Raw genomic sequence first — 27,682 nt, 5'->3', positions numbered from 1 at the left:
TGAGGGAATGATCAGCCATGATCTTATTGAGTGGTGGTGCAGGCTCGAAGTGCCAAATGGCGTATGATGCGCCTAATTGCTATATTTCTATGTTAAGATTCAACACGGAATAGTTGCCTTCATTAGATGAGTCGTAGATTATAAGATCGGGGAAGTTATGCTTCAAATGTGTAAAGCTCTAGTTAGGCCACAGCTCGAGTATTACATGCAGTTCTGCTCACGGTACTATGGGAAGGATCTGACTGCACTCGTGAAGATACAGGATAGATTTAGGCGGATGGTGAATTTAGCTCTGAGTAAATACTGCATAGACTGAGTTTGTTTTCTTTGGAACTAAGGAGGCTAAAAGGTGTCCGTATTGAAGTGAATAAAACTATGACTAGCCTAGATAGAGTGCATAGAAAGGATAGATTTCCCTTAGCAGAGTTGTCAACAACCAGGCGGCATAGATTTAAAGTAATTGGTCGGAGGTTATAGGGAGTTGAGGTGCAATGCTTTCACCCAGGGCGTGGTAAGAGTCTGAAAATCACAGCCTGAAAGGACTTTCGATGGCGAAGTCCTCACCACTTTTAAAAAGTCCTTGAATGTGCACTTGAATTCCAGTAATCTAAAAGGCTACGGACCAAGAGCCGGATGTGGCATTCGTCTGGATAGCTTGGATTTAAGTCGTAATTTCGGTCATGAGCTGGTGTTTCCTCGGCCGCTCAGTACATTTTGCAGCAAATCAATACTTCCGAGAAGGGAAACTGCGGGCCTGCACTTCCTGTAACACAAGTGGCTCCAATCCCACCCACTTTTCTATTGAGTTCTCTTAGCACACTGAGTCTGTTACACAGCAACCGGAGCAAGCCATCAACCCTGTTACAGAAGGACAGTAGAATTCATTAACCCCTCGAGCCAGTTGCAAGGGTCAAGAGGAAGTCAGTCAGATACTTGGGCTTTTTATACAAGAATAGTAGAACGCCATTCGGCCGCTCGTACCTGCTGCAGAGATGACGAGGAGGCACTCTTTCCTGTTACACAGATTTAGGAGGAGGCCTTTCAGCCGCACCGCACTGTTGCACAGGGAAAGGAGGAAGCCATTAACGCCTCAAATCTGAGCCTTAGCAGAGGCAGAAGCCGATCAGTTCCTTGAGCTTGCTCTACAAGAAGAGCAAAAGTCCATTTAGATCCTAAAACATAGAAACATGCAGTAGTCGTCCATTCGGCCCTTCGAGTCTGCACCACTATTCAATATGATCATTCCTAATCCTCTATCTCAACAACATATTCAGGCTTTTTCCCCATATCACTGTATGTCTTTTGTGTCTAGAAATCTATCACCATCTTAAATATATTCAGTGACTCGGGCTTCACAGTCTTCTGTAGTAGAGAATTCCACAGCTGCACCACTCTCTGAGTGAAATAAAACCTCCACTTCTCCTTTCTAAACTACCTACCCCGTATCCTGAGACTGTGACTCCTTGTTAAAATCTTCCCATCAGGAGAATCATCTTCCCCGCATCCAGTCTATTCATCCTCTCAGAATGGTAGAAGTTTCAATGAGATCTTCTCTCATTCTTATAAACTCCACTGAATACAGGCCGAGTCGACTCAATCTCTCCTCATACGACAATCCTGACATCCCAATAATCCGTCTGGTGAACCTTCGCTGCACTCCCTCTATGGCAAGTATATCCTTTCTTGATTTACGAAACCAAAACTGCACGCCATACTCCAGGTGCGGTCTCACCAAGGCTCTGTACAACTAGTAACACATCGTTGCTCCTTTACTCAAATCTTCTTGCACTGAAGACCAACATGCCATCTGCCTTCTTAACTGCTTGCTGCACCTGCATGTATGCTTTCACATTACAGTTTTACAAGGACACCGATCCCGCTGCCCATCGATCCTGTTTCCTGTCCATTAAACAATTTTCAATTCATGCTGGTAAATTACCCCCAATCCGATGTACTTTTATTTTGCACACTACATCTTACGTGGGACTTTATCCGAGGCCTTCTGAAAATCCAAATACACTATATACACTGGTTCTACCTTATGTTTTCTATTATTACTTACTCAAAAAACGCCAGTTTGTCAAACATGATTTTCTTTTCATTAATTCATGTTGACTTTCTCTAATCCCTTTGATATTATGTAAGTGTGCCGTTATAAAATCCTTTATTATAGGCTCTCGCATTTTCCCTGCAGCTCATGTTAGGCTAACCGGTCTGTAGTTCCTTGTTTTCTCTCTCCATCCTTTTTTAAACAGTGAGGTTACATTTGCCACCGTCCAGTCTGCAGGAACTGTTCCATAAACTATAGATTTTTGGAAGTTGTCAACCAATGCATGCACTCTTTCCATTGCAATCTCTTTTAGTACTCTTGGATGCAGATCATCAGGCCCTGGTGATTAATCGGCCTTCAGTCCCATTTGTTTCCTCAGCACTATTTTCTTACAAATAATCATTTCCTTTAATTCCTCTTGCGCAGTAGACCTTTGGTTCGCAAGCATTTCTGGAATGTTACTTGTGTCCTCGTCCTTGAAGACAGAAACGAAGTATTTATTTAATTGTCCTGCCATTTCCTTGTTCCATATTATAAATTCTCCCGTGTCTGTCTGTAAAGGACCTACGTTTGCCTTCACTAATCTTTTCCTTTTTATGAACTTGTAGAATCTACTACAGTTGGTGTTTATGTTCCTTGCAAGTTCACTCTCATACTCTATGTCTCGCCTCTTAATCAATCTCTTGGCACATTTTTACTGAATTCTAAATTGTCCACCATCCTCAGGCTTGCTACTTTTTCTGGCAACTTTGTATAACTCTTCTTTGAATTTAATACTATCCTTAATTTATTTTGTTAGCCATGGTTGGGTCAGTATCATTTTTGTGTTTTTACACCAGAAAGGAAAGTATAACTGTCGCACTTCATGCATTCGTTCCAGAAATGTTAGCTGTTGCCCATCCACCAACATGACGTTTATTGATTCTTCCCAATCTAGCACGGCCAATTCATTCCCCATACATTCATCGTTTCCTTTGCTTGGATTTAGGACCATAGATTCGGATTGGAATACTTCACTTTCCATCTTAATAAAGAATTCAATCATATTATTGCCACTCTTCCCGAAAGGACCCCGGTCAAAAAGATTGCTAAATAACCACTTCTCATTACATAATACCCAATATAGGATATTCTGTTCCCTAATAGGCTCCGAAAATACTGGGCTAAAAAAACATCTCATACACATGCCAGGAATCAATCGGCCATATTATTATTACTTTAATTTATATGCAGTTTAAAGTCACCTTCGATGATGGTAGTACCCTTGTTACATGCATCTCCAATTTCCTGTTAATGTTATCCTCTACACTACCACAACTGTTTGGAGGCCTATAGACAACTCACACCAATCTTTTCTGCCCCTTCGTTGTCCTTCGTGCCACCCAGACTGAATCTACATCTTGACTTTCCGTGCTGTTAAACTTTCTCATTCTTGCGCTGATTTCATCCTTTACTAACAATGCCACACAACCCGCTCTTCCTTTCTGCCTGTCCTTCCGAAATACCGGATATTGTTTGATATTCAGTTCCCAACCCTGGTCACCGTGCAACCATATCTCTGTAATTGCAACGATATTGTATCCGTTTACATCTATTTGAGCTGTCAATTCTTCTACCTTATTACAGATGCTTCGTTCATTCAGATACAATGCTTTTAGATTTGTCACTTTAAATCGTAACATTATTTTGTACTATAGCCCTATTTATCTTATCGCTTTTTTTCTTACCAGGATCCTTTTTGTTAGTGCCCCCTGTTGTTTCTATGCTCTGTCCCTTCTTGACATAATGTGGTTACAATACAACAATCACTTTCCGGCATTGTTTCCTTTTCATTTCTCTTTAGCATTCTAGATTTCTCTGCAACACGACCTCCGCCCCCTCTCCGCGCGGCCCCACATCCCGAACCCCACTCTGCTCTCCCCTTAATAGAACACGTTGCATAGGATTAGGACGAGGCATTTCAGACCAACCGACCTGTTATACAGGAACAGGTTGAGACTAAACAACCCCTCGAACCTGTTACATAGGACTCGGAGGATGACATTCCATCCCTCAACCTGTTGCACAGGAACAGGAGGAGTCATTCAGCCCCTCTAGCACATTACACAGGCGGAGGCCAATCATAATAGAATAATGGTTATGGCACTGGACTAGTAATCCAGTGCGAGAAAATCATAGCCCACCGCGAGAATAGAGCAATTTAAATTAAATTAAATACATCAGGAATTTTAAAAGTATTAGTAATGTTGACCATTGATGCAACACACCCATCTCGTTCGATGGTCTCCTTTAGTGAAGGAAATCTGCAGTCCTTACTGGTCTGGGCCTAAATGGGGCTCCAGATCCCGAGCAACATGGTTGACTCTGAACTGCCCTCTGAAATGGCCTAGCAAGAAACTCAGTTGCATAAGATGGCTAACCATTACCTTCACAAGGGCAATTAGGGAAAGGCAAAAATGGTTGCCCTTGCTAGCATTATCCACATGCTAGAATATATAAAAGAAATACTAGGATTGCTAGATTGTTAAACAGGAAAAAAAAGAACCGCAAGTCAGGTCAGAGAATGTCGAATCAGGAGACAACTAGATAAATGCATAGCTAGCTGGCTTCAAGACAGAAAGCAGAGTGTAGGGGTAAAAGTTAGCTTTCATAGTGGCAGATGGTGGCTAGTTCTGTTCCAGAAGGATCTGTGCTGGGACCACTGTTGTTTACAATTTATATTTAAGATTTAGACCGAGGAATCAAAAACATAATTTCTCAATTTGCGGAAGACGCCAAATTAGTTGGATATTCAATACTGAGGATGACTGCAACAAATTCGGTCGCGCGAACCTGTTGCATAGATGAGGAGAAGGCAATGCCAAACCAAAGAACCTGTTGCTCAGAAATAGTAGAAGGCAATTGAGCCCGTCCAGTCTGTTACACAAGAACAGGAGAAGGCCATTAAATCCTTGCTAGCGATGTCCACATGCTTGAATGAATAAAATGAAACCATAGTTTGTTACATGGGAACAAGAAGAGCTGGAAAGTGGGTTCAGGTTGGATAGGTATTTGTCGGACATTGCGGACACAGTGGGGCGAAGTGGCCTCCTTCCAAGCTGAAAAGTTCCATCAGTCAATGACAAAACATCACTTTCAAACAGTAACATGATGATTCGGGTCTGAAAGAGCATCCGTTTTGGACGGCAGAGATTGATCCAGTTGCGACCCAACAAGTTCACTCTGTTTCTCTCTTCGCAGGTTTTTGCCTCGTCTGCTGAGTATATGCAGATTTTTCTGTTTTTAGCTCAGATTATGCATCTATTTTAATTTTGGATTGATGCAACATTTGGCGGCTCGGTGGTGCACTGGATAGCACGTTGGCACTTCTAATCCATAGCATATTAAACATTTGTGGGTTCCACTCACACCAAAGTCAGTATTTGGGCTTGGGCTGCATAGTGAATTGTGCAGCAAAACAATACTTCAAAGAAGGCTAGCTGCGGTACCTGCGCTTTCTGTTGCACAAGTGGCTGCAGTCCTTCCCAATTATCATCTGAGTATTTTGCACACTAGCAGATGCAAGCAATCGTTATACACGGACAGGTGGAGGCCATTGTGTCCATTAACCCCTCAAACCAATTGCAAAGGGCAGGAGGAAGCCATTCAGCTTCTTGTGCCTGTTTTACACGAAATGTCGAACTCCATTCGGTCGCTCGAACTTTTGCATAGATGACGAGAAGGCAATGCCAAACCAACGAAGCTGTTGAGCAACAGTTTACTATCCTCCCTCCTTCCTGCCTGTCTATCACCAGTGGCTTCAACAACCGTCCCAGTCCTGCGTGGTCCTGAGACCCGCGCTCAATCACGCACAGCACAATTGCATTCAGGAATGATAGAAATCCCACTTTATTCTTCTGAAATGGAACTGCTGTTCGTGAAGGGCCATTCTACAGCTGTGTAAGAGGGATGTGCTTCCTGTCCAGGATCATTCGGTGTCTGTGTCAACGGGATGGTTGTCAGTTCCGGTTCATCAATTGCCCCTTTAAAACGTATTTTCTCATTATCCGGATCATCCTGTACATTTAAAAAGGAGTGTGATTATCAGCTGTGATAACCGAATTGTTAAACTGTTGTGTTTCAAGCTACATTGACGTTGCCTGTGTCCGTGCACATCCATATCGCAGCGCATCTCTTCATTACTCAAAATATGCTCATGTTTTCCGATATCCACTCCTTGATAAAACCCTTGTCCCAAATTTGCTCTCAATATAAAAAACAACAAATTTGGTACCGACTGTAGCGGCCGCGTGGTCTAATGGATAAGGTGTCTGACTTCGATTGCAACTGTCATCTTATCAGAAGATTGCAAGTTCGAGTCCTGCAGCGGTCAGCAAACTCGCCATATTCTTTGTTTTGATTCTGCCTCAAAACCAACCATCTCGGACAGTCACTTACCTGAAGTAAATGAAGGTTGTTTGCTTTAAGAAGCTAATGGCACATTTTCATCACTGTCGATCTGGTTGCACGGGCAAAACAAACGGTGAAGTAGACTTTCGTGCACATTATTTCTGTTTGAATGCAAAACGTAGGGGATGGATGTCTGACTTTGTAGTAAATAGGAGACAAGGTGAGTGAGAGGTTCAGGCAATGGACTGCTGATCCAGTATGCCCCCAGCTTCGTCGTTATTGTGTTAAACATTTTCCCCTCGTTTTTTTTCGTCAATACATTGAACCTCATTGCCAAATTCACCATTTACTGACAAGGATGCAGTCGTTGGGGAAGTAATGTCTCAAAAAATAATCACTTCATCAAAGGGAAAACATTAGCAGGACGATGGATTGGTTGACTCATGTGATTGGTCTCTGAGAGTCAGCACAGGCTCGATGGGCCGAATAGCAAACTAACGTCAGAATCTGAGAGCTACGTCCTTCCCTGTCGGCGGCTCGTTGGTCTAGGGGTATGATTCTCGCTTAGGAGTTATAATAATTGAAAGGCGAGAGGTCCCGGGTTCATATCCCAGACGAGCCCTGCCAACATTTAGTCAAAAAAAACACTTCTCAGCCGGTCGACATGTGAGAAAACTGACATGTTTCAAATTAAAACGTGTGATTGCACTCCGTTGTTCACACAGCGTCCAAAAATCCTGGAGATTCCCAGGAGCAAAGTGAAACTCACCGAACTGAGTTAAGTTCATGTATCTCAGATGTACTCGGCTCTGTGTCTCATTGGACAACCTAAACACGGGTTTGATTCCGGCCAATACTTGATCAGTATATCATCCTTCCTGCACGCATGAGCTCACCTCCATTGGGATGAGCATACATTCAGCATCAATCTCAACGTCAACGTGAAACAGACTCTGCCCTGAATATGAGTGCGTCCTGTTTCTCTCGCGCTGAAAAGATGTGAGAATCTGGCTTTGGATTTAGTCCCTTTGCTGCCGAATTTAAACCGTACAGGAAATCAATCCGGGGTGGCCAACCTGCTTGGTCTGATGAAAAGGCCTTCAAACCCGACATTCCAGGAAGGTTATAGTGTTCTGGCCTCAACATTCGGTTCAACGTATCGGATCATAAGCACCGCTCCCATTGTCTGCTAATGGTTCTGCTGTTCCCACTAACACCTCCTCTGGTCCATCCTTTGTTACTTTATTGCCCGCTTACCACCCACTTTGCCTTTTCGCATTGTGCCATTTATTATTCAATCACTCCTACGCTCCACTGTATGACAGGCATTCCCTTTTGTCCTTCCTCGTTGCCTATTTTTTTCCAGGCGCTATTTCCGTGGAAAAATCTGTAAACTTTACATTTTTCTTAAAATATCGGAATGATCATCTGACTGAACGTGAGCCCGGGAAATTCATCCACAGAATGTTCACGGCCTGCTGAGTTTTACAGAATGCTTTGTTTTTGTTCATTGTGTTTCTGTATCCCTTTTAAGGTGATGTGCTGGTCTGCCCGGGGTCATTCTCTGTCTCTCCAAAATGGTGTGCTATCAGTATCGGATCATTATCTATCTGTTTAAAAGGTATGTGCTGTCGGTCCCGGATTTCAAATTTCAAATTTCAAAAACTGCCTTTGGAGGATGCAGGATTTTTAGTTTGTTGGTGTGTTTGTGTAAGCGAGGAAGTGCGTGCAAACATTCTGCGCGATCTTACTGTGCATTTCATGTCATGGGAGGAAAAATGCATTACATGCAACTTGAAGCCACACTGATTTGATTCAACACGCATTCGGGGACTGCCTGACAGGAGAAGAATCAGCTGTGGGATTTTTGTATTCCACATTTGAAAGAAGGCAAATTATATAAGTTAGAAACATAGCGATTTTAGCGAGAGCTTGCGGATGGGCTGTGTGACATGATGAGCTCCTTCCCCCTTATTTTCAAATACAAATCAAATCAAGACAAGACAAGACATGACTGACTGACTGACTTTGTTTATATAAATTTCTGTATCAATATTTATATATGCATATATTTACATACATTCCCTACTTTTAAAATTTGACAATAAATGTGCTTTTCTGTTCTGCCTGCATTGGCTCTATTACATTTGACCTCTTTCACAGCACACGCAGCTTCTGTCTGATCCTGCAGAAAAGCACTCGCGACTTTGAAAGATGGCCTTTGTTGCCCACATCTTCCCTCGTGGCTTGTCTTACACCATGGGCTTACTGTGTTTGGGAATTTACTGACTGCACACCCTGATTTCCAGTGCATTTCATGCAGTCGCACAGACTTCGTTCAATCAAAAATATATAGATTAAGAAACAATTATTTATTTATTTCAATCAAATCAAATTCAATTTTTTGCAATAAAATTGTAAATTTATTTATTTTCTTATTATGATAAATATATATATGTTTTAAATTGTCTTTTTGTCTGGGTTGGTTTTATTTCCCTCCCTCTTTCCTGCTTGTCTATCACCTGTAGCTTCAACAACCGTCCCAGTCCCGCGTGCTCATGAGAACCGCGCTCATTCACGCACAACACAATTGCATTCAGGAATGATAGAAATTCCAATTTATTCTTCTGAAAGGGAACTGCTGTCCATGAAGGGCAATTCTACAGCTGTGTAAGAGGGATGTGCATCCTGTCCAGGATTATTCGGTGTCTGTTTCAACGGGATGGTTGTCAGTTCCGGTTCATCAATTGCCCCTTTAAAACGTATTTTCTCATTATCCGGATCATCCTGTACATTTAAAAAGGAGTGTGATTATCAGCTGTGATAACCGAATTGTTAAACTGTTGTGTTTCAAGATACATTGACTTTGCCTGTGTCCGTGTACATCCATATCGCAGCGCATCTGTTCATTACTCAAAATATGCTCATGTTTTCCGATATCCACTCCTTGATGTAACCCTTGTCCCAAATTTGCTCTCAATATAAAAAACAACAAATTATGCACCGACGGTAGCGGCCGCGTGGCGTAAAGGATAAGGTGTCTGATTTCGATTGTAACTGTGATCTTATCAGATGATTGCAGGTTCGAGTCCGGCAGTGGTCAGCTATCGCGCTTTGTGAAATTTTATATTCTTTGTTTTGATTCTGCCTCAAAACCAACCATCTCGGACAGTCACTCACCTGAAGTAAAGGAAGGCTGTGTGCTTTAAGAAGCTAATGGCACATTTTCATCACTGTCGATCTGGTTGCACGGGCAAAACAAGTGGTGAAGTAGATTTTCGTGCATATTATTTCTGTTTGAATGCAAAAAGTAGGGGATGGATGTCTGACTTTGCAGTCAATAGGAGACAAGGTGACTGACAGATTGAAGCAATGGACTGCTGATCCAGTATGCCCCCAGCTTCGTCGTTATTGTGTTAAACATTTTCCCCTAGTTTTTTTATTCAATCACATTTATCCTCATTGCCAAATTCACCTTTTACTGAAAAGGATGCAGCTCGTTGGTGAAGTAATGTCACAAAAAATAATCACTTCATCAAAGGGAAAACATTAGCAGGACGATGGAGAGGGGGACTCATGAAATCGGTCTCTGAGAGTCAAAACAGGCACGATGGGACGAATAGCAAACTAACGTCAGAAACTGAGAGCTACGTTCCTCACTGTCGGCGGCTCGTTGGTCTAGGGGTATGATTCTCGCTTTGGGATTATAATAATTGAAATGCGAGAGGTCCCGGGTTCAAATCCCGGACGAGCCCTGCCAACCTTTTGTCAAAAAACGACTTCTCAGCCGGTCGACATGTGAGAAAACTGACTTGTTTCAAATTAAAACGTGTGATTGCACTCCGTTGTTCACACAGCGTCCAAAAATCCTGGAGATTCCCAGGAGCAAAGTGAAACTCACCGAACTGAGTAAAGTTCATGTTTCTCAGATGTGCTCGGCTCTGCGTCTCATTGGACAACATAAACCCCGTTTTGATTCCGGCAAATACTTGATCAGTGTATCTTCCTTTCTGCACGCATGAGCTCACCTCCATAGGGATAAGCATACATTCAACGTCAATCTCAAATTCAACGTGAAACAGACTCTGCCCTGAATATGAGTGCGTCCTGTTTCTCTCGCGCTGAAAAGATGTGAGAAGCTGGCTTTGGATTTAGTCCCTTGGCTGCCGAATTTAAACCGTGCAGGAAATCGATCCGGGGTGGCCAAGCTGCCTGGTCTAATTAAAAGGCGTTCAAACCGTACATTCCAGGCAGGTTATAGTGTTCTGGCCTCAACATTCGGTTCAACGTATCGGATCATAAGCACCGCTCCTATTGTCTGCTAATGGTTCTGCTGTTCACACTAACATCTCCTCTGGTCCATCCTTTGTTACTTTATTGCCCGCTTACCACTCACTTTGCCTTTTTGCATTGTGCCATTTATTATTCAATCACTCCTACGCTCCACTGTATCACAGGCATTCCCTTTTGTCCTTCCTCGCTGCCTATTTTTCCAGGCGCTATTTTCCAGGAAAAATCTGTAAACTTCACATTTTTCTTAAAATATCGGAATGATCATCTGACTGAACGTGAGCCCGGGAAATTCATCCACAGAATGTTCACGGCCTGCTGAGTTTTACAGAATGCTTTGTTTTTGTTCATTGTGTTTCTGTATCCCTTTTAAGGTGATGTGCTGGTCTGCCCGGGGTCATTCTCTGTCTCTCCAAAATGGTGTGCTATCAGTATCGGATCATTATCTATCTGTTTAAAAGGAATGTGCTGTCTGTCTCGGATTTCAAATTTCAAATTTCAAAAACTGCCTTTGGAGAGTGCAGAATTTTTAGTTTGTTGGTGTGTTTGTGTAAGTGAGAGAGTGCGTGGAAACGTTCTGCGCGATCTTACTGTGCATTTCATGTCATGGGAGGAAAAATGCATTACATGCAACTTGAAGCCACACTGATTTGATTCAACACGCATTCAGGGACTGACTGACAGGAGAAGAGTCTGCTGTGGGATTTTGCTATTCCACCTGTGAAAGAAGGCAAATTATATAAGTTAGAAACATAGCGATTTTAGCGAGAGCTTGCGGATGGGCTGTGTGACATGATGAGCTCCTTCCCCCTTATTTTCAAATACAAATCAAATCAAGACAAGACAAGACATGACTGACTGACTGACTTTGTTTATATAAATTTCTGTATCAATATTTATATATGCATATATTTACATACATTCGCTACTTTTTAACTTTCACAATAAATGTGCTTTTCTGTTCTGCCTGCATTGGCTCTATTACATTTGACCTCTTTCACAGCACACGCAGCTTCTGTCTGATTCTGCAGAAAAGCACTCGCGACTTTAAAAGATGGCCTTTGTTGCCCACATCTTCCCTCGTGGCTTGTCTTACACCATGGGCTTACTGTGTTTGGGAATTTACTGACTGCACACCCTGATTTCCAGTGCATTTCATGCAGTCGCACAGACTTCGTTCAATCAAAAATATATAGATTAAGAAACAATTATTTATTTATTTCAATCAAATCAAATTCAATTTTTTGCAATAAAATTGTAAATTTATTTATTTTCTTATTATAATAAATATATATATGTTTTAAATTGTCTTTTTGTCTGGGTTGGTTTTATTTCCCTTCCTCTTTCCTGCTTGTCTATCACCTGTGGCTTCAACAACCGTCCCAGTCCCGCGTGCTCATGCGAACCGCGCTCATTCACGCACAACACAATTGCATTCAGGAATGATAGAAATCCCACTTTATTCTTCTGAAAGGGAACTGCTGTCCGTGAAGGGCAATTCTACAGCTGTGTAAGAGGGATGTGCTTCCTGTCCAGGATCATTCGGTGTCTGTTTCAACGGGATGGTTGTCAGTTCCGGTTCATCAATTGCCCCTTTAAAACGTATTTTCTCATTATCCGGATCATCCTGTACATTTAAAAAGGAGTGTGATTATCAGCTGTGATAACCGAATTGTTAAACTGTTGTGTTTCAAGATACATTGACTTTGCCTGTGTCCGTGTACATCCATATCGCAGCGCATCTATTCATTACTCAAAATATGCTCATGTTTTCCGATATCCACTCCTTGATGTAACCCTTGTCCCAAATTTGCTCTCAATATAAAAAACAACAAATTATGCACCGACGGTAGCGGCCGCGTGGCCTAAAGGATAAGGTGTCTGATTTCGATTGTAACTGTGATCTTATCAGATGATTGCAGGTTCGAGTCCGGCAGTGGTCAGCTATCGCGCTTTGTGAAATTTTATATTCTTTGTTTTGATTCTGCCTCAAAACCAACCATCTCGGACAGTCACTCACCTGAAGTAAAGGAAGGCTGTGTGCTTTAAGAAGCTAATGGCACATTTTCATCACTGTCGATCTGGTTGCACGGGCAAAACAAGTGGTGAAGTAGATTTTCGTGCATATTATTTCTGTTTGAATGCAAAAAGTAGGGGATGGATGTCTGACTTTGCAGTCAATAGGAGACAAGGTGACTGACAGGTTGAAGCAATGGACTGCTGATCCAGTATGCCCCCAGCTTCGTCGTTATTGTGTTAAACATTTTCCCCTAGTTTTTTTATTCAATCACATTTATCCTCATTGCCAAATTCACCTTTTACTGAAAAGGATGCAGCTCGTTGGTGAAGTAATGTCACAAAAAATAATCACTTCATCAAAGGGAAAACATTAGCAGGACGATGGAGAGGGGGACTCATGAAATCGGTCTCTGAAAGTCAGCACAGGCACGATGGGCCGAATAGCAAACTAACGTCAGAAACTGAGAGCTACGTCCCTCACTGTCGGCGGCTCGTTGGTCTAGGGGTATGATTCTCGCTTTGGGATTATAATAATTGAAATGCGAGAGGTCACGTGTTTAAATCCCGGATGAGCCCTGCCAACCTTTTGTCAAAAAACGACTTCTCAGCCGGTCGACATGTGAGAAAACTGACTTGTTTCAAATTAAAACGTGTGATTGCACTCAGTTGTTCACACAGCGTCCAAAAATCCTGGAGATTCCCAGGAGCAAAGTGAAACTCACCGAACTGAGTAAAGTTCATGTTTCTCAGATGTGCTCGGCTCTGCGTCTCATTGGACAACATAAACCCCGTTTTGATTCCGGCAAATACTTGATCAGTGTATCTTCCTTTCTGCACGCATGAGCTCACCTCCATAGGGATAAGCATACATTCAACGTCAATCTCAAATTCAACGTGAAACAGACTCTGCCCTGAATATGAGTGCGTCCTGTTTCTCTCGCGCTGAAAAGATGTGAGAAGCTGGCTTTGGATTTAGTCCCTTGGCTGCCGAATTTAAACCGTGCAGGAAATCGATCCGGGGTGGCCAAGCTGCCTGGTCTAATTAAAAGGCGTTCAAACCGTACATTCCAGGCAGGTTATAGTGTTCTGGCCTCAACATTCGGTTCAACGTATCGGATCATAAGCACCGCTCCTATTGTCTGCTAATGGTTCTGCTGTTCACACTAACATCTCCTCTGGTCCATCCTTTGTTACTTTATTGCCCGCTTACCACTCACTTTGCCTTTTTGCATTGTGCCATTTATTATTCAATCACTCCTACGCTCCACTGTATCACAGGCATTCCCTTTTGTCCTTCCTCGCTGCCTATTTTTCCAGGCGCTATTTTCCAGGAAAAATCTGTAAACTTCACATTTTTCTTAAAATATCGGAATGATCATCTGACTGAACGTGAGCCCGGGAAATTCATCCACAGAATGTTCACGGCCTGCTGAGTTTTACAGAATGCTTTGTTTTTGTTCATTGTGTTTCTGTATCCCTTTTAAGGTGATGTGCTGGTCTGCCCGGGGTCATTCTCTGTCTCTCCAAAATGGTGTGCTATCAGTATCGGATCATTATCTATCTGTTTAAAAGGAATGTGCTGTCTGTCTCGGATTTCAAATTTCAAATTTCAAAAACTGCCTTTGGAGAGTGCAGAATTTTTAGTTTGTTGGTGTGTTTGTGTAAGTGAGAGAGTGCGTGGAAACGTTCTGCGCGATCTTACTGTGCATTTCATGTCATGGGAGGAAAAATGCATTACATGCAACTTGAAGCCACACTGATTTGATTCAACACGCATTCAGGGACTGACTGACAGGAGAAGAGTCTGCTGTGGGATTTTGCTATTCCACCTGTGAAAGAAGGCAAATTATATAAGTTAGAAACATAGCGATTTTAGCGAGAGCTTGCGGATGGGCTGTGTGACATGATGAGCTCCTTCCCCCTTATTTTCAAATACAAATCAAATCAAGACAAGACAAGACATGACTGACTGACTGACTTTGTTTATATAAATTTCTGTATCAATATTTATATATGCATATATTTACATACATTCCCTACTTTTTAACTTTCACAATAAATGTGCTTTTCTGTTCTGCCTGCATTGGCTCTATTACATTTGACCTCTTTCACAGCACACGCAGCTTCTGTCTGATTCTGCAGAAAAGCACTCGCGACTTTAAAAGATGGCCTTTGTTGCCCACATCTTCCCTCGTGGCTTGTCTTACACCATGGGCTTACTGTGTTTGGGAATTTACTGACTGCACACCCTGATTTCCAGTGCATTTCATGCAGTCGCACAGACTTCGTTCAATCAAAAATATATAGATTAAGAAACAATTATTTATTTATTTCAATCAAATCAAATTCAATTTTTTGCAATAAAATTGTAAATTTATTTATTTTCTTATTATAATAAATATATATATGTTTTAAATTGTCTTTTTGTCTGGGTTGGTTTTATTTCCCTTCCTCTTTCCTGCTTGTCTATCACCTGTGGCTTCAACAACCGTCCCAGTCCCGCGTGCTCATGCGAACCGCGCTCATTCACGCACAACACAATTGCATTCAGGAATGATAGAAATCCCACTTTATTCTTCTGAAAGGGAACTGCTGTCCGTGAAGGGCAATTCTACAGCTGTGTAAGAGGGATGTGCTTCCTGTCCAGGATCATTCGGTGTCTGTTTCAACGGGATGGTTGTCAGTTCCGGTTCATCAATTGCCCCTTTAAAACGTATTTTCTCATTATCCGGATCATCCTGTACATTTAAAAAGGAGTGTGATTATCAGCTGTGATAACCGAATTGTTAAACTGTTGTGTTTCAAGATACATTGACTTTGCCTGTGTCCGTGTACATCCATATCGCAGCGCATCTATTCATTACTCAAAATATGCTCATGTTTTCCGATATCCACTCCTTGATGTAACCCTTGTCCCAAATTTGCTCTCAATATAAAAAACAACAAATTATGCACCGACGGTAGCGGCCGCGTGGCCTAAAGGATAAGGTGTCTGATTTCGATTGTAACTGTGATCTTATCAGATGATTGCAGGTTCGAGTCCGGCAGTGGTCAGCTATCGCGCTTTGTGAAATTTTATATTCTTTGTTTTGATTCTGCCTCAAAACCAACCATCTCGGACAGTCACTCACCTGAAGTAAAGGAAGGCTGTGTGCTTTAAGAAGCTAATGGCACATTTTCATCACTGTCGATCTGGTTGCACGGGCAAAACAAGTGGTGAAGTAGATTTTCGTGCATATTATTTCTGTTTGAATGCAAAAAGTAGGGGATGGATGTCTGACTTTGCAGTCAATAGGAGACAAGGTGACTGACAGGTTGAAGCAATGGACTGCTGATCCAGTATGCCCCCAGCTTCGTCGTTATTGTGTTAAACATTTTCCCCTAGTTTTTTTATTCAATCACATTTATCCTCATTGCCAAATTCACCTTTTACTGAAAAGGATGCAGCTCGTTGGTGAAGTAATGTCACAAAAAATAATCACTTCATCAAAGGGAAAACATTAGCAGGACGATGGAGAGGGGGACTCATGAAATCGGTCTCTGAGAGTCAGCACAGGCACGATGGGCCGAATAGCAAACTAACGTCAGAAACTGAGAGCTACGTCCCTCACTGTCGGCGGCTCGTTGGTCTAGGGGTATGATTCTCGCTTTGGGATTATAATAATTGAAATGCGAGAGGTCACGTGTTTAAATCCCGGATGAGCCCTGCCAACCTTTTGTCAAAAAACGACTTCTCAGCCGGTCGACATGTGAGAAAACTGACTTGTTTCAAATTAAAACGTGTGATTGCACTCAGTTGTTCACACAGCGTCCAAAAATCCTGGAGATTCCCAGGAGCAAAGTGAAACTCACCGAACTGAGTAAAGTTCATGTTTCTCAGATGTGCTCGGCTCTGCGTCTCATTGGACAACATAAACCCCGTTTTGATTCCGGCAAATACTTGATCAGTGTATCTTCCTTTCTGCACGCATGAGCTCACCTCCATAGGGATAAGCATACATTCAACGTCAATCTCAAATTCAACGTGAAACAGACTCTGCCCTGAATATGAGTGCGTCCTGTTTCTCTCGCGCTGAAAAGATGTGAGAAGCTGGCCTTGGCTGCCGAATGTAAACCGTGCAGGAAATCAATCCGGGGTGGCCAAGCTGCCTGGTCTAATTAAAAGGCATTCAAACCCTACATTCCAGGCAGGTTATAGTGTTCTGGCCTCAACATTCGGTTCAACGTATCGGATCATAAGCACCGCTCCCATTGTCTGCTAATGGTTCTGCTGTTCACACGAACACCTCCTCTGGTCCATCCTTTGTTACTTTATTGCCCGCTTACCACTCACTTTGCCTTTTTGCATTGTGCCATTTATTATTCAATCACTCCTACGCTCCACTGTATCACAGGCATTCCCTTTTGTCCTTCCTCGCTGCCTATTTTTCCAGGCGCTATTTTCCATTAAAAATCTGTAAACTTTACATTTTTCTTAAAATATCAGAATGATCATCTGACTGAACGTGAGCCCGGGAAATTCATCCACAGAATGTTCACGGCCTGCTGAGTTTTACAGAATGCTTTGTTTTTGTTCATTGTGTTTCTGTATCCCTTTTAAGGTGATGTGCTGGTCTGCCCGGGGTCATTCTCTGTCTCTCCAAAATGGTGTGCTATCAGTATCGGATCATTATCTATCTGTTTAAAAGGAATGTGCTGTCTGTCCCGGATTTCAAATTTCAAATTTCAAAAACTGCCTTTGGAGAGTGCAGAATTTTTAGTTTGTTGGTGTGTTTGTGTAAGTGAGAGAGTGCGTGGAAACGTTCTGCGCGATCTTACTGTGCATTTCATGTCATGTGAGGAAAAATGCATTACATGCAACTTGAAGCCACACTGATTTGATTCAACACGCATTCAGGGACTGACTGACAGGAGAAGAGTCTGCTGTGGGATTTTGCTATTCCACATGTGAAAGAAGGCAAATTATATAAGTTAGAAACATAGCGAATTTAGCGAGAGCTTGCGGATGGGCTGTGTGACATGATGAGCTCATTCCCCCTTATTTTCAAATACAAATCAAATCAAGACAAGACAAGACATGACTGACTGACTGACTTTGTTTATATAAATTTCTGTATCAATATTTATATATGCATATATTTACATACATTCCCTACTTTTTAACTTTCACAATAAATGTGCTTTTCTGTTCTGCCTGCATTGGCTCTATTACATTTGACCTCTTTCACAGCACACGCAGCTTCTGTCTGATCCTGCAGAAAAGCACTCGCGACTTTAAAAGATGGCCTTTGTTTCCCACATCTTCCTTCGTGGCTTGTCTTACACCATGGGCTTACTGTGTTTTGGAATTTACTGACTGCACACCCTGATTTCCAGTGCATTTCATGCAGTCGCACAGACTTCGTTCAATCAAAAATATATAGATTAAGATACAATTATTTATTTATTTCAATCAAATCAAATTCAATTTTTTGCAATAAAATTGTAAATTTATTTATTTTCTTATTATAATAAATATATATATGTTTTAAATTGTCTTTTTGTCTGGGTTGGTTTTATTTCCCTCCCTCTTTCCTGCTTGTCTATTAAATGTGGCTTCAACAACCGTCCCAGTCCCGCGTGCTCATGAGAACCGCGCTCATTCACGCACAACACAATTGCATTCAGGAATGATAGAAATTCCAATTTATTCTTCTGAAAGGGAACTGCTGTCCGTGAAGGGCAATTCTACAGCTGTGTAAGAGGGATGTGCTTCCTGTCCAGGATCATTCGGTGTCTGTTTCAACGGGATGGTTGTCAGTTCCGGTTCATCAATTGCCCCTTTAAAACGTATTTTCTCATTATCCGGATCATCCTGTACATTTAAAAAGGAGTGTGATTATCAGCTGTGATAACCGAATTGTTAAACTGTTGTGTTTCAAGATACATTGACTTTGCCTGTGTCCGTGTACATCCATATCGCAGCGCATCTGTTCATTACTCAAAATATGCTCATGTTTTCCGATATCCACTCCTTGATGTAACCCTTGTCCCAAATTTGCTCTCAATATAAAAAACAACAAATTATGCACCGACGGTAGCGGCCGCGTGGCCTAAAGGATAAGGTGTCTGATTTCGATTGTAACTGTGATCTTATCAGATGATTGCAGGTTCGAGTCCGGCAGTGGTCAGCTATCGCGCTTTGTGAAATTTTATATTCTTTGTTTTGATTCTGCCTCAAAACCAACCATCTCGGACAGTCACTCACCTGAAGTAAAGGAAGGCTGTGTGCTTTAAGAAGCTAATGGCACATTTTCATCACTGTCGATCTGGTTGCTCGGGCAAAACAAGTGGTGAAGTAGATTTCCGTGCATATTATTTCTGTTTGAATGCAAAAAGTAGGGGATGGATGTCTGACTTTGCAGTCAATAGGAGACAAGGTGACTGACAGGTTGAAGCAATGGACTGCTGATCCAGTATGCCCCCAGCTTCGTCGTTATTGTGTTAAACATTTTCCCCTAGTTTTTTTATTCAATCACATTTATCCTCATTGCCAAATTCACCTTTTACTGAAAAGGATGCAGCTCGTTGATGAAGTAATGTCACAAAAAATAATCACTTCATCAAAGGGAAAACATCAGCAGAACGATGGAGAGGGGGACTCATGAAATCGGTCTCTGAGAGTCAGCACAGGCACGATGGGCCGAATAGCAAACTAACGTCAGAAACTGAGAGCTACGGTCCTCACTGTCGGCGGCTCGTTGGTCTAGGGGTATGATTCTCGCTTTGGGATTATAATAATTGAAATGCGAGAGGTCCCGGGTTCAAATCCCGGACGAGCCCTTTCAACCTTTTGTCAAAAAACGACTTCTCAGCCGGTCGACATGTGAGAAAACTGACATGTTTCAAATTAAAACGTGTGATTGCACTCCGTTGTTCACACAGCGTACAAAAATCCTGGAGATTCCCAGGAGCAAAGTGAAACTCACCGAACTGAGTAAAGTTCATGTTTCTCAGATGTGCTCGGCTCTGCGTCTCATTGGACAACATCAACCCCGTTTTGATTCCGGCAAATACTTGATCAGTGTATCTTCCTTTCTGCACGCATGAGCTCACTTCCATAGGGATAAGCATACATTCAACGTCAATCTCAAATTCAACGTGAAACAGACTCTGCCCTGAATATGAGTGCGTCCTGTTTCTCTCGCGCTGAAAAGATGTGAGAAGCTGGCTTTGGATTTACTCCCTTGGCTGCCGAATTTAAACCGTGCAGGAAATCGATCCGGGGTGGCCAAGCTGCCTGGTCTAATTAAAAGGCGTTCAAACCCTAGATTCCAGGCAGGTTTATGTTTTCGGTTCAACGTATCGGATCATAAGCACCGCTCCCATTGTCTGCTAATGGTTCTGCTGTTCACACGAACACCTCCTCTGGTCCATCCTTTGTTACTTTGTTGCCCGCTTACCACTCACTTTGCCTTTTTGCATTGTGCCATTTATTATTCAATCACTCCTACGCTCCACTGTATCACAGGCATTCCCTTTTGTCCTTCCTCGCTGCCTATTTTTCCAGGCGCTATTTTCCAGGAAAAATCTGTAAACTTTACATTTTTCTTCAAATATCGGAATGATCATCTGACTGAACGTGAGCCCGGGAAATTCATCCACAGAATGTTCACGGCCTGCTGAGTTTTACAGAATGCTTTGTTTTTGTTCATTGTGTTTCTGTATCCCTTTTAAGGTGATGTGCTGGTCTGCCCGGGGTCATTCTCTGTCTCTCCAAAATGGTGTGCTATCAGTATCGGATCATTATCTATCTGTTTAAAAGGAATGTGCTGTCTGTCCCGGATTTCAAATTTCAAATTTCAAAAACTGCCTTTGGAGAGTGCAGAATTTTTAGTTTGTTGGTGTGTTTGTGTAAGTGAGAGAGTGCGTGGAAACGTTCTGCGCGATCTTACTGTGCATTTCATGTCATGTGAGGAAAAATGCATTACATGCAACTTGAAGCCACACTGATTTGATTCAACACGCATTCAGGGACTGACTGACAGGAGAAGAGTCTGCTGTGGGATTTTGCTATTCCACATGTGAAAGAAGGCAAATTATATAAGTTAGAAACATAGCGATTTTAGCGAGAGCTTGCGGATGGGCTGTGTGACATGATGAGCTCATTCCCCCTTATTTTCAAATACAAATCAAATCAAGACAAGACAAGACATGACTGACTGACTGACTTTGTTTATATAAATTTCTGTATCAATATTTATATATGCATATATTTACATACATTCCCTACTTTTTAACTTTCACAATAAATGTGCTTTTCTGTTCTGCCTGCATTGGCTCTATTACATTTGACCTCTTTCACAGCACACGCAGCTTCTGTCTGATCGTGCAGAAAAGCACTCGCGACTTTAAAAGATGGCCTTTGTTTCCCACATCTTCCTTCGTGGCTTGTCTTACACCATGGGCTTACTGTGTTTTGGAATTTACTGACTGCACACCCTGATTTCCAGTGCATTTCATGCAGTCGCACAGACTTCGTTCAATCAAAAATATATAGATTAAGAAACAATTATTTATTTATTTCAATCAAATCAAATTCAATTTTTTGCAATAAAATTGTAAATTTATTTATTTTCTTATTATAATAAATATATATATGTTTTAAATTGTCTTTTTGTCTGGGTTGGTTTTATTTCCCTCCCTCTTTCCTGCTTGTCTATTAAATGTGGCTTCAACAACCGTCCCAGTCCCGCGTGCTCATGAGAACCGCGCTCATTCACGCACAACACAATTGCATTCAGGAATGATAGAAATTCCAATTTATTCTTCTGAAAGGGAACTGCTGTCCGTGAAGGGCAATTCTACAGCTGTGTAAGAGGGATGTGCTTCCTGTCCAGGATCATTCGGTGTCTGTTTCAACGGGATGGTTGTCAGTTCCGGTTCATCAATTGCCCCTTTAAAACGTATTTTCTCATTATCCGGATCATCCTGTACATTTAAAAAGGAGTGTGATTATCAGCTGTGATAACCGAATTGTTAAACTGTTGTGTTTCAAGATACATTGACTTTGCCTGTGTCCGTGTACATCCATATCGCAGCGCATCTGTTCATTACTCAAAATATGCTCATGTTTTCCGATATCCACTCCTTGATGTAACCCTTGTCCCAAATTTGCTCTCAATATAAAAAACAACAAATTATGCACCGACGGTAGCGGCCGCGTGGCCTAAAGGATAAGGTGTCTGATTTCGATTGTAACTGTGATCTTATCAGATGATTGCAGGTTAGAGTCCGGCAGTGGTCAGCTATCGCGCTTTGTGAAATTTTATATTCTTTGTTTTGATTCTGCCTCAAAACCAACCATCTCGGACAGTCACTCACCTGAAGTAAAGGAAGGCTGTGTGCTTTAAGAAGCTAATGGCACATTTTCATCACTGTCGATCTGGTTGCTCGGGCAAAACAAGTGGTGAAGTAGATTTCCGTGCATATTATTTCTGTTTGAATGCAAAAAGTAGGGGATGGATGTCTGACTTTGCAGTCAATAGGAGACAAGGTGACTGACAGGTTGAAGCAATGGACTGCTGATCCAGTATGCCCCCAGCTTCGTCGTTATTGTGTTAAACATTTTCCCCTAGTTTTTTTATTCAATCACATTTATCCTCATTGCCAAATTCACCTTTTACTGAAAAGGATGCAGCTCGTTGATGAAGTAATGTCACAAAAAATAATCACTTCATCAAAGGGAAAACATCAGCAGAACGATGGAGAGGGGGACTCATGAAATCGGTCTCTGAGAGTCAGCACAGGCACGATGGGCCGAATAGCAAACTAACATCAGAAACTGAGAGCTACGTTCCTCACTGTCGGCGGCTCGTTGGTCTAGGGGTATGATTCTCGCTTTGGGAGTATAATAATTGAAATGCGAGAGGTCCCGGGTTCAAATCCCGGACGAGCCCTGCCAACCTTTTGTCAAAAAACGACTTCTCAGCCGGTCGACATGTGAGAAAACTGACATGTTTCAAATTAAAACGTGTGATTGCACTCCGTTGTTCACACAGCGTACAAAAATCCTGGAGATTCCCAGGAGCAAAGTGAAACTCACCGAACTGAGTAAAGTTCATGTTTCTCAGATGTGCTCGGCTCTGCGTCTCATTGGACAACATAAACCCCGTTTTGATTCCGGCAAATACTTGATCAGTGTATCTTCCTTTCTGCACGCATGAGCTCACTTCCATAGGGATAAGCATATATTCAACGTCAATCTCAAATTCAACGTGAAACAGACTCTGCCCTGAATATGAGTGCGTCCTGTTTCTCTCGCGCTGAAAAGATGTGAGAAGCTGGCTTTGGATTTACTCCCTTGCCTGCCGAATTTAAACCGTGCAGGAAATCGATCCGGGGTGGCCAAGCTGCCTGGTCTAATTAAAAGGCGTTCAAAACCTAGATTCCAGGCAGGTTATAGTGTTTTCGGTTCAACGTATCGGATCATAAGCACCGCTCCCATTGTCTGCTAATGGTTCTGCTGTTCACACGAACACCTCCTCTGGTCCATCCTTTGTTACTTTATTGCCCGCTTACCACTCACTTTGCCTTTTTGCATTGTGCCATTTATTATTCAATCACTCCTACGCTCCACTGTATCACAGGCATTCCCTTTTGTCCTTCCTCGCTGCCTATTTTTCCAGGCGCTATTTTCCAGGAAAAATCTGTAAACTTTACATTTTTCTTCAAATATCGGAATGATCATCTGACTGAACGTGAGCCCGGGAAATTCATCCACAGAATGTTCACGGCCTGCTGAGTTTTACAGAATGCTTTGTTTTTGTTCATTGTGTTTCTGTATCCCTTTTAAGGTGATGTGCTGGTCTGCCCGGGGTCATTCTCTGTCTCTCCAAAATGGTGTGCTATCAGTATCGGATCATTATCTATCTGTTTAAAAGGAATGTGCTGTCTGTCCCGGATTTCAAATTTCAAATTTCAAAAACTGCCTTTGGAGAGTGCAGAATTTTTAGTTTGTTGGTGTGTTTGTGTAAGTGAGAGAGTGCGTGGAAACGTTCTGCGCGATCTTACTGTGCATTTCATGTCATGTGAGGAAAAATGCATTACATGCAACTTGAAGCCACACTGATTTGATTCAACACGCATTCAGGGACTGACTGACAGGAGAAGAGTCTGCTGTGGGATTTTGCTATTCCACATGTGAAAGAAGGCAAATTATATAAGTTAGAAACATAGCGATTTTAGCGAGAGCTTGCGGATGGGCTGTGTGACATGATGAGCTCATTCCCCCTTATTTTCAAATACAAATCAAATCAAGACAAGACAAGACATGACTGACTGACTGACTTTGTTTATATAAATTTCTGTATCAATATTTATATATGCATATATTTACATACATTCCCTACTTTTTAACTTTCACAATAAATGTGCTTTTCTGTTCTGCCTGCATTGGCTCTATTACATTTGACCTCTTTCACAGCACACGCAGCTTCTGTCTGATCGTGCAGAAAAGCACTCGCGACTTTAAAAGATGGCCTTTGTTTCCCACATCTTCCCTCGTGGCTTGTCTTACACCATGGGCTTACTGTGTTTGGGAATTTACTGACTGCACACGCTGATTTCCAGTGTATTTCATGCAGTCGCACAGACTTCGTTCAATCAAAAATATATAGATTAAGAAACAATTATTTATTTATTTCAATCAAATCAAATTAAATTTTTTGCAATAAAATTGTAAATTTATTTATTTTCTTATTATGATAAATATATATATGTTTTAAATTGTCTTTTTGTCTGGGTTGGTTTTATTTCCCTCCCTCTTTCCTGCTTGTCTATCACCTGTGGCTTCAACAACCGTCCCAGTCCCGCGTGCTCATGAGAACCGCGCTCATTCACGCACAACACAATTGCATTCAGGAATGATAGAAATTCCAATTTATTCTTCTGAAAGGGAACTGCTGTCCGTGAAGGGCAATTCTACAGCTGTGTAAGAGGGATGTGCTTCCTGTCCAGGATCATTCGGTGTCTGTTTCAACGGGATGGTTGTCAGTTCCGGTTCATCAATTGCCCCTTTAAAACGTATTTTCTCATTATCCGGATCATCCTGTACATTTAAAAAGGAGTGTGATTATCAGCTGTGATAACCGAATTGTTAAACTGTTGTGTTTCAAGATACATTGACTTTGCCTGTGTCCGTGTACATCCATATCGCAGCGCATCTGTTCATTACTCAAAATATGCTCATGTTTTCCGATATCCACTCCTTGATGTAACCCTTGTCCCAAATTTGCTCTCAATATAAAAAACAACAAATTATGCACCGACGGTAGCGACCGCGTGGCCTAAAGGATAAGGTTTCTGATTTCGATTGTAACTGTGATCTTATCAGATGATTGCAGGTTCGAGTCCGGCAGTGGTCAGCTATCGCGCTTTGTGAAATTTTATATTCTTTGTTTTGATTCTGCCTCAAAACCAACCATCTCGGACAGTCACTCACCTGAAGTGAAGGAAGGCTGTGTGCTTTAAGAAGCTAATGGCACATTTTCATCACTGTCGATCTGGTTGCACGGGCAAAACAACTGGTGAAGTAGATTTTCGTGCATATTATTTCTGTTTGAATGCAAAAAGTAGGGGATGGATGTCTGACTTTGCAGTCAATAGGAGACAAGGTGACTGACAGGTTGAAGCAATGGACTGCTGATCCAGTATGCCCCCAGCTTCGTCGTTATTGTGTTAAACATTTTCCCCTAGTTCTTTTATTCAATCACATTTATCCTCATTGCCAAATTCACCTTTTACTGAAAAGGATGCAGCTCGTTGATGAAGTAATGTCACAAAAAATAATCACTTCATCAAAGGGAAAACATTAGCAGAACGATGGAGAGGGGGACTCATGAAATCGGTCTCTGAGAGTCAGCACAGGCACGATGGGCCGAATAGCAAACTAACGTCAGAAACTGAGAGCTACGCTCCTCACTGTCGGCGGCTCGTTGGTCTAGGGGTATGATTCTCGCTTTGGGATTATAATGATTGAAATGCGAGAGGTCCCGGATTCAAATCCCGGACGAGCCCTGCCAACCTTTTGTCAAAAAACGACTTCTCAGCCGGTCGACATGTGAGAAAACTGACATGTTTCAAATTAAAACGTGTGATTGCACTCCGTTGTTCACACAGCGTCCAAAAATCCTGGAGATTTGAGAAGCTGGCTTTGGATTTAGTCCCTTGGCTGCCGAATTTAAACCGTGCAGGAAATCGATCCGGGGTGGCCAAGCTGCCTGGTCTAATTAAAAGGCGTTCAAACCCTAGATTCCAGGCAGGTTATAGTGTTCTGGCCTCAACATTCGGTTCAACGTATCGGATCATAAGCACCGCTCCCATTGTCTCCTAATGGTTCTGCTGTTCACACTAACACCTCCTCTGGTCCATCCTTTGTTACTTTATTGCCCGCTTACCACTCACTTTGCCTTTTGGCATTGTGCCATTTATTATTCAATTACTCCTACGCTCCACTGTATCACAGGCATTCCCTTTTGTCCTTCCTCGCTGCCTATTTTTCCAGGCGCTATTTTCCAGGAAAAATCTGTAAACTTTTACATTTTTCTTAAAATATCGGAATGATCATCTGACTGAACGTGAGCCCGGGAAATTCATCCACAGAATGTTCACGGCCTGCTGAGTTTTACAGAATGCTTTGTTTTTGTTCATTGTGTTTCTGTATCCCTTTTAAGGTGATGTGCTGGTCTGCCCGGGGTCATTCTCTGTCTCTCCAAAATGGTGTGCTATCAGTATCGGATCATTATCTATCTGTTTAAAAGGAATGTGCTGTCTGTCCCGGATTTCAAATTTCAAATTTCAAAAACTGCCTTTGGAGAGTGCAGAATTTTTAGTTTGTTGGTGTGTTTGTGTCAGTGAGAGAGTGCGTGGAAACGTTCTGCGCGATCTGACTGTGCATTTCATGTCATGTGAGGAAAAATGCATTACATGCAACTTGAAGCCACACTGATTTGATTCAACACGCATTCAGGGACTGACTGACAGGAGAAGAGTCTGCTGTGGGATTTTGCTATTCCACATGTGAAAGAAGGCAAATTATATAAGTTAGAAACATAGCGATTTTAGCGAGAGCTTGCGGATGGGCTGTGTGACATGATGAGCTCATTCCCCCTTATTTTCAAATACAAATCAAATCAAGACAAGACAAGACATGACTGACTGACTGACTTTGTTTATATAAATTTCTGTATCAATATTTATATATGCATATATTTACATACATTCCCTACTTTTTAACTTTCACAATAAATGTGCTTTTCTGTTCTGCCTGCATTGGCTCTATTACATTTGACCTCTTTCACAGCACACGCAGCTTCTGTCTGATCCTGCAGAAAAGCACTCGCGACTTTAAAAGATGGCCTTTGTTTCCCACATCTTCCCTCGTGGCTTGTCTTACACCATGGGCTTACTGTGTTTGGGAATTTACTGACTGCACACGCTGATTTCCAGTGCATTTCATGCAGTCGCACAGACTTCGTTCAATCAAAAATATATAGATTAAGAAACAATTATTTATTTATTTCAATCAAATCAAATTAAATTTTTTGCAATAAAATTGTAAATTTATTTATTTTCTTATTATGATAAATATATATATGTTTTAAATTGTCTTTTTGTCTGGGTTGGTTTTATTTCCCTCCCTCTTTCCTGCTTGTCTATCACCTGTGGCTTCAACAACCGTCCCAGTCCCGCGTGCTCATGAGAACCGCGCTCATTCACGCACAACACAATTGCATTCAGGAATGATAGAAATTCCAATTTATTCTTCTGAAAGGGAACTGCTGTCCGTGAAGGGCAATTCTACAGCTGTGTAAGAGGGATGTGCTTCCTGTCCAGGATCATTCGGTGTCTGTTTCAACGGGATGGTTGTCAGTTCCGGTTCATCAATTGCCCCTT

At 42.0% G+C, this 27,682-nt stretch overlaps 3 non-coding genes across 3 annotated transcripts; all 3 read left to right on the top strand.

Moving 5' to 3' along the window:
- The first annotated feature begins 10,106 nt into the window (after positions 1 to 10,106).
- On the top strand, positions 10,107 to 10,194 carry trnap-ugg (transfer RNA proline (anticodon UGG)). The gene is given in 2 exon segments: positions 10,107 to 10,142; positions 10,159 to 10,194. It is a non-coding gene; the product is annotated as a tRNA-Pro (tRNA).
- Positions 10,195 to 19,482: 9,288 nt separating this feature from the next.
- On the top strand, positions 19,483 to 19,570 carry trnap-ugg (transfer RNA proline (anticodon UGG)). The gene is given in 2 exon segments: positions 19,483 to 19,518; positions 19,535 to 19,570. It is a non-coding gene; the product is annotated as a tRNA-Pro (tRNA).
- Positions 19,571 to 22,598: 3,028 nt separating this feature from the next.
- trnap-ugg (transfer RNA proline (anticodon UGG)) lies at positions 22,599 to 22,686 on the top strand. Its single transcript is given in 2 exon segments — positions 22,599 to 22,634; positions 22,651 to 22,686. It is a non-coding gene; the product is annotated as a tRNA-Pro (tRNA).
- The last annotated feature ends 4,996 nt before the right edge of the window (positions 22,687 to 27,682 follow it).

Source organism: Pristiophorus japonicus, unplaced genomic scaffold (assembly GCF_044704955.1).
Source record: "Pristiophorus japonicus isolate sPriJap1 unplaced genomic scaffold, sPriJap1.hap1 HAP1_SCAFFOLD_312, whole genome shotgun sequence".
Lineage (NCBI taxonomy): Eukaryota > Metazoa > Chordata > Chondrichthyes > Pristiophoridae > Pristiophorus > Pristiophorus japonicus.
This window is presented reverse-complemented; position numbering and strand designations above follow the sequence as displayed.